This window comes from Argiope bruennichi, chromosome X1, assembly GCF_947563725.1.
Source record: "Argiope bruennichi chromosome X1, qqArgBrue1.1, whole genome shotgun sequence".
NCBI classification, from domain to species: Eukaryota; Metazoa; Arthropoda; class Arachnida; order Araneae; family Araneidae; genus Argiope; species Argiope bruennichi.
The window spans coordinates 27,214,827-27,228,002 of NC_079162.1; positions in this window are offsets into that span (position 1 = coordinate 27,214,827).

Sequence of the window (13,176 nt, forward strand, 5' to 3'; positions counted from 1 at the left end):
ACGATAGTTTTTAATGGATCTGTTCTCAAGTTGTTCAAGAAATTTGTTATGTTACTATTTTAAACTTTTCAAAAAGGCTAAAATAAAAAAAAAATTAGTAAATGTGTTCTTAAGAATTATGTGAAAATTTGATTCATTATGAAACAAAATAAATATAAAACAATCTTCTGGTCTGATTCTAGAGTAGAAGGTTGCATATTCAAATCACGTCCGGATCACCAATATGAAGAAAATGTTAATACGAAAAGAATATTCTTCAATCTTTTTTTTTATTATTATTTCTACAAAACTATTTCGCCAAATGGCAATTGATGAGTAGAATTCTGGATGATAATTAAGTAGAATTCTACATAATAAAAGTAAAAATAATTTAGTATGCAATTATAAATTAAATTTTCGATAACTAACCATGGTGAGTTTTATCTTCTGCTAGCATGCACTCTCTACAATAGGAATAACAGTTTATTCCTAACTAACTATCACGAATTTCAAAAGTCGATATGCATTCAGTATGAACATAAAGTCTATGAAATTTTACATCCGTGAGGAAACTTGCGGTAGTCTATTGAATTAATCGATGCATTTACTTTCATTGAGGATTGGCGAGTATCTCTTCTCCAGTAAAAAAATCTTTGAAAAGTATTTTAATGAATTTTTCCTTGTGTCTCCAACTGCTTACCCTGCGGCTTTCCGCGGTTTGGATATTAGTTTCTTCCTATTGCATCTTTCTATTTTCAGGGATTAATGAGTTTATCTTTTATTATTAAAAATTTGAATTAGATCGCACTATTATTTAATATAATTATATTATTTTTATTAATTGTAAACAGCTGCTCCTATTTTTTGATTCTTAGTCCCAATTTAAAAATTTCCAGGATTGTCTCTTTTAAAGATAATTAAATGGTTCAAATTAAAAAAATTAAAAGAAGATTAATTTCATTTAATTTTTAAATATTCACTTCTGAAAAAATCTTTCCTAACTTTTACTAGCACAAATATGGTAATGACATTTTAGCGAATAATGACAGTTCGGTGATTATTTCCTATGAAAACAATTAATTTTCGTTATGAGTCGTGATTTCATTCCTTATGTTCAATAAGACAGGACAATTTAGCAATAGTGTTATTGGCAAATTGTCAGACGTTTCAGTTTCTGACTGTTTATTTGTTCAACTCCCTTACATTTTGAGCTTCCCCAGATGAAGGGCAGAAAATTAGATCACTTCAAACGCGACTAACTTTCAAAAATCAGAGAAAATAATTATAAATACAGTTTGAAACTTTCCCAGCTGGTCGATATTTCGCTGTTTCTAACATATATGGCAATGATCTTAAATTCTATTGTTGGTATGAGAAAAATAAAGTTTAAGAAGAAAATAGAATAAGGACAACCGTAAATATTTTTCTACTGATACTTGACACCCTCTCTGTTACCACCTTCTGTACTTCGCGGAAAATCTTGTCTGCAGGGATTCATTCCGGACTGATCCAGTGATTTTGGATCTGACAGGAGATACATTTTCTTTCATCAGTGAAAATAAATACTTCCACTGATAAGTTCCAGTCATAGAAACATTCTGCAACAGTTGTTATTGGTGGGGGAATGTTGCGTTGATGTAATACGATTAATCATCTGTCATAAGCGAATGTTGTGATTCGTTTTTAAAATTTATGTATCACCATGAATTTTAAACACTGAGTTATGAATTTTTTATTAAGAATTTTGTCATAAACTGTTACGGTTGCAAAATCACAAAGATAGTCCTTGTGATGAAGGAGTTTGACATCCTTCATGTATAGCGTCTTGGACATAAGTTCAAAAAATTGGGTCACTTTCGATTCGTTGACCCGAGGTTTTATTGTCTATAAATAACTATTCTTTTTTCTATTTCTAATGATGTTCCGTCTCATTCATGAATTGGAAATATCGCTTTCATCACTAACATTATTTTTCTTTTTCCATGTTATTCTAGTTTTTAAAATAATAATTATTTTTCCAGTGGCACAAAGAACTTAGTAGAAAAAAAGAAGCTGTCGATAAGAACATTGCTTTGAAGTGGATTCATCTATGAAATACAGGTGTTGGAAAATAATGCAATCGAAAGATGGAATATATTTTACCAAAAATTTAGATTTCTAAAATAAATAAATCTTTATTTGTAATATTTTCATTTTTTTCCCTGTGGCATTAGTCTTGCTAAACGAAAATAAATGGCTTTCGATATCATCACAAGCGACAAAAAGTGCGGCGATTTCAGAGGAATTCTACTCATTTTTAAAATGAAACTCTTATATTTTACTTAAACTCTTTATTACAATTTTTTTTATTTTGAAATGAAGTACAGTTTTACTTTTATTGAAATAAATAAATATTTCTCATCCAACTATAATATGTTTGATTCTTTTTCAAAAGACAGCATTACTGCTGCTGAGTATGTATTCTTTTGTGATTGAATATATATTATGCTACATTACTATATTATGATTACAAAAATATGATATTCTAATTACATTCGATTACTATAATTATTAAAATTTTTAAATAATAAAATATAGATTTAATCATAAAAATCATGAAATATGCATCAATATAAAAACTGATTTTCAGAAGCTCTCAAAGGCATGTTGGATTTCGTCGATTTTAACATATTGGCTTAAGCGCCTCGTCTCTTTTGTCTTAAAAAAAGTTAACAGTTAAAAACAACAATAAACCTTCGCTTAAAAATTGCTCATGGATTATGTTTTAATGGAGAGACGAGAAAAAATGAAACTGACTTAAAAGTTTAGTAAATATTTTTAATATAACTTAAGGAAATAAAAAATGATATTTGGGATAAGTGATTTTGAATTTAAGTGTTTTTATATCTTCCAGCTTTAGTTTATAAATAAAGTATATTAATTCTGTATGATGGAACTTGGGAAATTTAAGCGTTTTTAATTCGATTTCATTTTTTCTTGAATGTTTTAAATTTTCTATTAACATAATATTAGGGTCCAAACATCGAATTCATTTTGGTAAATTCCAAGACATAATTAAAAATTATTAAAAAATTTTCATTTCAGAATTGTTTTTGTTAATTAAATAGGAGAATTTCATTGCTATTTAGTACATTGAATCAAAATGGCGATATAAAACTTCACATATTTTTCAAAAAACTTCGAAAACGTTACTTGCGAAGTATGGTGTTTATTTTGTAATTTTACCGTGCTATATGAGCAATAATATATCTTTATTAAATTCAATTATCTATTTAATAAAATTATTATTTTTAAAAATAATAATTTTTTAATTATTATTATCACTATTAATTGATGCTTACTTATTAATTATATATTCTTTATTAAAACTATTAAAATTCTTAAATTCTCTTTACTGCCCTTTTTAGACTAAAAATTGGCATTTTCACTTGCAGACCCAGTTTTCTTTAAAAATGAATTAATTTTAAAATAAAAAATATATTTTCGGCTCAGAAAGTTTACATTTTACAACAGAAAAAATGTACAAAAATTCAAAATAGAATTTTGAAAAAATTTTCGATTAAAAAATTCATTCTAAGATTTCTTCTTCCTATTCCGAAATCTATACAAAATTTCTCTTTTAAAAATTCAAAAAAGAACTTCTTCTGATCTAAAAATATTTTCTATCCATTTTTAGCATGAAAAATAAGTTATATTTCAAATTTGATGCAATATGCAATAAAGGGTTAATTTTTGAATAAACCGACTTTTATTGTGTTTCCATTAGCTTCAAACAGCTGCCTACGTTCTGTTGCAACTAGCAATCAGAATTGCACTATAATAATACTTCCTCTAGAAATAACAGATGAAAATTTAACAAGAATAAATTGCGTGATTCTAGGAGATCGGAAGTTCGCGAACTAATTTCGTGGCTAATCACATAAAACTGTGAAAATTGTTTACATCCCCATGGTATAGCTAATTTGAGTTGCAGGAATAATCAAATTCGATTGATAATCGAGCTGAAATACCGTCGCCTGTACGGGAGAATGCTATGTCAATTACAACAGTAGTTTTAAATAAGTTTCATTGTTTAATTTAGGCTTACTATTGTTATGATAAATAAAAGAATAAATTTTGAAATTAAATGACATTCAGCTATTGAAACTAGAATTTTATTTGACATATTCTAAATGGTTCTATCATACAATTGATTTATAAAACATGAAGAATCAACCAAAATTGAAGTGTTTTTCTAATTTAATCTCTATTTAATAGAGTCGGTTTTGGACAAGAAATTTTAATAAAGAAATGCCATTTAGCTTATCTTAATTTTTTTAAATATGTCTCTATGCTGTAATTTTTTAAGCATATTTTTAGCATTTTCTCAAAATAAGGATTCATGTATGTGGCATTTTCAATTATAAAAGTTTTCAGTTCAGCTTCTCATCTACTGTATAATATACTTGCATTGATAAAATTTATAAAGTCATATCACTGACTCTCCAACCCGCCCAAAGGAATGACCGTACCACCGCAACAGCAACACTGGCGGAAACTGCGGTTGAATTCTAATGGCCATCACCGACAACGGTGCAACCCTTCCCTAAGGAAGTACGTCCCGTCATCGATGGGAGGAGCCAGACTTCCATGTCTTCGTGTACCCTCCAGGGTTGCAAGAGCTAACCATCAAGCCGGAAATTTATAAAACGCAAACTACTAATTATAAAATAAATTTATTACTAAGTTAGTAGAGATTATTTTAAATTAAAGACATAATACTTGATAAATGCAACAATTAAAAAATATTTTTAACAAAATGTATGTAAAATTTTATGTTTGAAGCCATGTAAATTTGGAAAGAATCCGAATTATTTAGTAGTAGAAAGATGTCATGTTTTGATGTCTATGGAAGAATTTTAAGACATGTCATTAAAAATATCATTACCAATGAATCAAAAATGCATTAATATTGTTGCCTAATTACAGTGATACATGCGATAAAATTTATGTAATCTGATGTAATTACATGCAATAAAATTATAATCAAAATGACCGGTCAAAAATAAATTTTTAATTTTTTTGTTTAAACTTTTGTACCCTAATGTATTTTATTTATTTATTTTGTATTTTTGCATTGTATTTTTTAAACGCTTTTGCGTAACTCTGCATGTTTCATGCTTGTAAGAATGGAATTTTGCAACAAATTTTTCACTCTCTTCTTGTATTAGTGTTCTTAAATTTAATACAGTTCTTAGTTCTCGAATACAACAAAATATTTAATAGTTTTAGAGCTGTTAATTATCAACTGATTTATTAATTTTGCTAAAAAATTATTTCACAAAGGTGACGCCATCGAGAAATTAATTTGAGAAAAAAATAATTTTTAAATTCCATAATATCAGTAATTTTTCTTTCTGTAAATAATATCACGAAATCAAAACGTACAATACTGAAATTGGTTTTAAGATATGTCGTGCAAAATCAATTGATGTCATATGTGATTAGCGTTATTATTATTTTTTCTTTAAATGGAGTTTTCGAACGCCTCATGTTTTTTCGCCGGGAAAAAATACTATGATATCACGCACATTTGTAATTTCATGACATTCTGTACAATACAGCCAATAATACTCCTAACAAGGCTAATGAAGTTTATAATGCCCTGTTGATAAGAAGCTAATGATAAGGTGATGCTAAAAGCATATAAGAATCCATCCATACTATTAAATAATTCATTCAAAAGCATGAATTGATGTAGAACTCTATCAAATCCAGTCTATATCCACTTCGCTCGCTTTTTTATTCTTCCATTAGGAAAGAACTGCAATTTTGTTTTTCCCTAGTCATAAAAATATTACATATAATTATGATAAATGCATCCGAACATTTCCTATTGATAAAACTCTGTGTTTAATTCATAAATAAATAAATTATTAATCGTATTCGTCGCATTACTTTTATATCTTTCCTCGTTTCACGCTACAGTTTGACGAAACAAATAAGTACTGCATTGATTAATTTTAGTAGAATAGCTAATGACAAAAATTGCTGTTCATTTTCATGTTATTCCAAAGTTGTTATTTCTGGCATAAATAGATTTAAGTTTCGATTTATTTTATGATGATAAGATTATTTGTTTTAAAAATTAAATTTTATATTTGTTTAGAAACATTTTAGGAGTGAAAAATAGAACAGTTTTATATAACTCATAACTTTATAAACAGGATGTTTGAGGAAATATATTGCAACTCAATTCTGAGCAGTTTCCGGTTTAGATTAAAAATTTAGCTTGAGTCGGCACGATTCGCTGTCTGTTTCAAAATACACTTCAAGTAAACTAAAGAAAACTCTTATCTAATTTCCTATTGATTTCATGCTATAACTATAAGAGGTCATTGCCTGATCTCGCGGAGTTTCAAACAATTACGCTGAAGATAAGTATTTGTAACCAAATAATTCTCAAAAGAATGTAATAAGCAAAAATAAAAAAAAAATCATTAAAAATATTTTTAAGCAAACTTTTATTAATGCACACAAAAAAAAAATCATTTGAATTATTTCCTGTTTTTACTCTTTAACCTGTAATTTGTTTTTTGCAAATATTATAGAATCTTATAAAAACAACATGCCATAAGGTAGTATCACTCTTATAGAATCAAAATTCAATGAAATTAATTGATTAAATGTTAATTAAAATAACGTATTGTCATCGAGAACACACTAGTGTAAAATATTATGAAATTCGAGAATATTAAACAGTGAGGGAAAAGACATTGTTTGATGTTCTCGCGTTTGAAGTCAGTTCAAATTAAAGTGTATAAACATATTCGAAGAAATAAAACAAAAATATATATTATTTGTTGTACAATTTAGTTCTAAGTATACAGTAATATTGAAAATTATAAATTAAAATCTGGAATTTTATGACTGAAAAAACTTCATTAGAAACAACATTCTTTGTGAAATATCTTTTATCGTTTAACAATAATTTGTATTGTGTGGAATTTTTAATTCGAACGTGTATTAACTGCAGAATGAATTATGTTCAACTGTCTCACCCATTATTATGCAGTTCTCCCTCTCGTTAACATATGTTTCCTTCCAGTGGGATCTTCTGTATACAAAATGTTCACGAACACTCAAATTAAAACTACAAAGTGTTCACGAACACTCAAATTAAAACTACAAAGTGTTCACGAACACTCAAATTAAAACTGCAAAATGTTCACGAACACTCAAATTAAACTCTGACTAAAATCAAACAAATGGTAATTTACTAATAAAAAATAAAATGCTTTGCTAAATACAAAATAAAAGGAAATGCTAAATTGAAGAAAAAAGAGAAAGAACTTCCGAATAGCCCGAATAGAAAATATAATGAAAATTGCAGACCTCAGCTTATTAAGCTTTGCTGTAAATAGCATAAAAAATGTAAAGAGGGCGTGAAGTTTACGATACTATAACTAATTATTATTCTTGCTTAGTGTTATTAGTGCACATAAAAAAAAGAACTTGTCTGAATCGTTAGAAGCTAAAACAGCGTTACACGTTTAGCTAAAAATTATATACACTGTTTTATATTTTACAAGATCATTTTCCTGATGTAACCAGATTTTCTGAATTTTAGCATCGAAAATTCTAAACATAGGAAAAAAGAGGACATGCAAAGTTTCTAGTTTAATTCAATTTAGTTACATTAACATCTCGTTTTGAAGTATCAAGAAAGATATTTTGTGACGCACCTCGTAAATTTAAACCATGCTGAGATGACGAAGACGATATCTGAATCAGTATATAATTTCTCAGATTTTTGCGTTTCACAATACGAGGACGTTTGATTATTAATGTCAGATTTAAGATGAATCATGTCCACTTACAAGGATGTTAGGTGGAATCGGGCATCGAACCAGGAATCCTTTAATCTGAAACCAAATCCTTATCACCAAACTCAACCTGGTTTGAAGTATCAAAAAACGAAACAGCCATGTTTTATTCGAAGCATTTGATTCATTTTCCAATGACGTCACACAGGGGCAGATAAATAAATAAGAAAAGCAGGCAACTGCCTGGGACCATGCATATCTCGGACCATCAAAGCTTCCATAATTTTTGCGATATTGTCAGAGAATTTTAATTTACAAGAGTCGTACACTTCAGTTCGTTTGAATCGAATGAAATATCGCTTTCATTTTTTGTTCAATTATTTTAGCAATATTACTAAATAACTACATTTTTCGAGTCTAATATTGTTATTTTTTTATAATTCTAAAAAGATTTGTTGCTGAATAATTCAAAATAATCCTTGGTCATATATGATTAAAAAGGTATTTAGATTGCGTTATAACATTTTTTTTATTATTATTCTGCTTAAAATTACTTTTAAATTTAAATTTAAAAATTTTTTATAATTCAAAATTTAAATTTTGAATAATAATTGTCCCTGTGAAAAGATGTATTATAGAGAAGCAAAAGCCGTAAGTCATCTCGCCACATGCCAAGTGGTTTTCGACGCAGCTTTTGAACTCGTTCAATAATTCCTCTTATTGTTAAACGACAATAATTAAGTACCAATTCTTTGATATGTTCGACATGTTGATAATGAAACACAGTGGATGATCTACCACAGATTAATTTTATATTATTTCATGCTTATTTTATATCATTCAAATACTCTTATTTTAGATAAATTATCCTTAAAGGCATTTTGCAACATTTAAAATATATTTATAACACAAATTACAATTCGGAAATACATTTCACAGCACATTCTTATCTATATTCGTCATTTTGAAAAATCGACAAAGTTAAAATTCTTATCTTAATGAAAACAAATTTATTTTCAGACGATAATATGAAATAAAATACTGAAAATTGCCAGATGCTTATAAAAGTCACAAAAATATTTCATTGTAATTTACAAACGATTTGTAATATATATGGATTTTAAATTAAGTAATTCCTATTCTTTTTATCACAGTAGCTTTTTAATCAAAATATTTTGGCATTGCATGAATAAAACTTGCAAACACTCTGTCACCGCACCTGCAGCAACATTTTCAGTTCAGCAATTTTCAATTATTTCTTTTCCTATCGGAGATTACATTTGATTACAGAAATTTATTTTCAGACGATAATATGAAATAAAATACTGAAAGTTGCCAGATGTTTATATAAGTCACAAAAATATTTCATTGTAATTTGCAAACGATTTGTAATATATATGTATTTTAAATTAAATAATTCCTATCCTTTTTATCACAGTAGCTTTTTAATCAAAATATTTTGGCATTGCATGAATGAAACTTGCAAACACTCTGTCACCGCACCTGCAGCAACATTTTCAGTTCAGCAATTTTCAATTATTTCTTTTCCCTATCGGAGATTACATTTGACATTTTCTATTTCTGCATGTTTGAAATTTTTAATTTGGATCAGTTATTTATAAATAAAAGTCAGGATATCTTATTCCAAACCAGAACAAAGCAGTGACATTCTTTTGAAGTCAGAACAAAGAGTTAGAATTCCTTCTTTTTCTGACTAACCCGGGGCATCTTGTCACTTCAATGTTTTGTATAAGAGAAATCTGCCAACTGACGTTCCCTGAAAAAAGGAAGACTCATCTTTCTTTTCTTTTTTTAATATATAGATTTTTATCAATCAGGACACGTTGACAAAAACACTTCTGGCAATAAACTGATAAATCTTGCAGACAGCATGCCTTCCCCGCAGCAGTATTTTCGTTTAAAAAACTTTCAACGCCATTTTTTTCTTTATATCAGAGAATGTATTGGTCACTTTCTTGTAACTAGAGAAATTGAAAACTTTCAACATTAAATAGGTTTTTTAAAATCTTTCTAAAATGCAATTTTCATTCTTCTGTTTAGGTGAAGGGATTCAATTTTCCAAACTTCAGTTCAAGATGATAGATATTAGAAGGGGGTCTTTTCTGAAATGTCTAACTAATCAAAGACTTTTTTTATGTATAAATATTATTTCTTTTAACTTTTTAAATATGAGCATTTTACTTAAAAACAAGAAAAAGGATACCAATCAAAGAGCAAAGGAGGCTGTATTCAAATCCGAGGAACGTTTTGTCACTTGTCATCGTTAATGCGAGCGAAATTGATTTTCCAAACAGTAATAATTGATTGAAACAAAAAGTAATGAATTTGAAATGAAAAATTTAATGATTTTTTTTCAAATCACAAATTAACAATAATAAATATGATTAGTGTATAAAATAAGTTATAAGTTACAAGTAACAAACGTGTGACAACAACTAGAAGGAAAGTTATGTTATTTAAGAATCCCTTACAAAATTACTAATTAGGCATTAATAATGATTTGCAATATTTGCTAATCATTTAGCATGGATTAGGATGATTAGCATTTTATGTTTCCTTTAATTTAAACATAAAATTAGACCTCAGCATATTTAACGGAGAAAAGTGTCATTTCAATCTGATGCCTCAACTTGGTAAAGTCTTAATATTACAAATCTTTGCTAGGTTGATTTAGAAGCAGTTAAAAATTAGCATAAGAAAACACTAAATCTTCATTTAGATACATAATCGTAAAAATACTATATTTAGGGCAGTTTTGGAAACGAATTCTGCGAACAGGATTTACTCCAAAACAGGACAAATAATAACCGAGAAGTGGGATTAAGTATCACAGAAGTGAATATTGAATTTTTTCCCCCTTCATTTCGTATGTTTTGAAATATCATTATGATCAAAAAGTTTCCGGTATGCGTCATTTAAAATACATCATTAGTAAAAAAACGCCTGCTAACTTTTATTAAGCATTTTTATGACTTAGCTTCTCGAGTGTTTCCAAGAGCGTTGAATTTCTTCCAAAAACAATAATCTATTCAAGTGGCCTGTGGGATGATTTTTCAATGCGATTCTTATCAAAAATACATCATTATCGTAATGAAACAGATTTATGCTTTTGAAACAGAGACAGATCTAAGATCTAATGAATGGAACTTGAAACGTGAAACAAGATCGAAAACACCATGTCGAAACATTCAAAAATCAAGGTAATGTTGATTATATTCTTTGTTTGTAGTGGTGTTGTGCATATAATTTCCTAATGGCCACACAGCAATAAAAATTATTATTTGAGTGTTTTGCACCGTTTGCGTGAAACAAAACGTCGAAAATGGTTTGAAATTTGTCAAGAACATTCGTGGGTTTGTACCCATGCCTCATGATAAAATGCCTTCTTACAGAGCAATTATCATTCGTGAGTTCTTAACCAAACACTCGATAAACAGACTCCGCAAGCTTTGCATTCACCTGATAATGCACTGTGTTACTTTTTCTTATTTTCACGGTTAAAATTGCCTCTTCGTGGTCCATTAATTAGATAAAAGAAAACTGGTTCCTAACTCTGAAGATATTGACAAAAGTTACATTTAGGCATGTTTCCATAACCGGAAAAAAACACTAACAAAAATACATTGCAGTCGGAAGATACTTTGAAATATGAGGAAAAAATTTATACTTTTTATTTTATGCGACCGTTCCGGATATTTTTTATCACAGTAGTGCACCTGATTTTCTTTCAGGAAATTATTGTTCTTTTGTGTGTCTGAATTAAACAGTTATATTGTTTATTTGGCTAGTTCATATCTCTGACATGATCGCAGTGTATTGTTATTTATGGCAAAATACTTAAAAGGGATAGTTTAATGGTTCAATAAAATTCAGTTTTTATTAAATAATTCCTTAGGAATTCAGTTTGTTATAACGTCAGATTAAAGTTGCAATGGTGTAAATCCTATTTTCCCCCTAAAATGAACATCATGTAAAAAATATCTTAATAAACTTACGGAATCTTAATTTTTGTAATGTTCTCGGTTAGTTTAGGGGTGCATTTAGATTCAACTTTAAAATAAGTGCTTGAATTAAATTTAACTGAATTTATGCAGTGGTTATAATTTTACTGTCAATGAAAATGACTTACACCACTGTATGTTCACAAAGACAATGGCTTAACCATGGTGTATGATTTACAAAAGTGTACCAGCCAAAAGAAAGCTTATAATGGTAATTTCAAAACCTCAAAAAACTAATAATTATTAATTTTAATGGAAAAAATTCAAAGATTGGTTAAATATTCAATCATCATTTACTTCAATCTTTGAAACCACAATTTTCAGTTGTCTAAGATCGTCAACTGGCGACTCCTCACAGTCACGAGTTGTTCGAATAGAAGGGCAAAAATTTATTTCATTGATGAAAAGTGTTCTAGAACATCTATCATGACCTTCTCTGTTTCTGTTATTGGTCTTTCTCATGTATGCAATACATCTTAATGAACGTTTCTAGAAATGATGGCCTACGAATCCTGCTGGTCATAGAATCAATCGTAGAAAATAGGTAGCATCATTCAGTTTTTATTTTATACAGAAGAGCTAGGAAACTTTCAATTTATTAGATCTTCAGCGAATTAACAGAGTTACTACTGTTTTCATTTTTCTTTCTACGTGCACTACGGTATTCTAAGTAATTTGCAGATCTAAAATCGATGCGTTCCATTTTGAAAAACATGAAATTTTTTTAAATAAAATTGTGCCAGTTATCAGCAGAATAAATCAATCTATTGTTTGCGTAAAATTCAATAGATCCAAATTCTGTGTCGTATGAAAGTTATTAAATACCTAATGATGAGTAATTTCCGTACAGCTACCATTGCTCCGTATTACATCATCAAATACAATGGTAACTTGAGGTTACATTTTTTAATCTCTATACGCATCACGGCAAATGATAATGCGATTTACATGTGAAAATATTCGTAATAAAGAAAATTTTGCTTCTGATGAATTCTCTTCCGCTGAAGCTTCCTTACATTTTTATTCTCAAGATTATCAAATTATATTAAAAGCTTTATGTAAAATCCATTGTTCTGTGTAAAAATCCAGTCCAGAAATCCAGAGTGAAACAGCGTTCAGAAGCATTTACAGAGACAGTGGCATACAGACTGACACCACCATTCTGACTCAAACTGAATCCGATTCCCACCATTTTCTTATTAAGTTAAGCATTTTTTTTCATTATAACTTCCATTGTTATCTGTTGGCAGTTAATTGAAGTTCTAGTTTACTCCTCTTCTGCTAACAGAGTGACATATCTAGATCTGGCTTTTGTTTCTAAGCCCCCCCCCTTTTTTTTTTTTTTTTGAAAAAATAAACTTTATCCTATC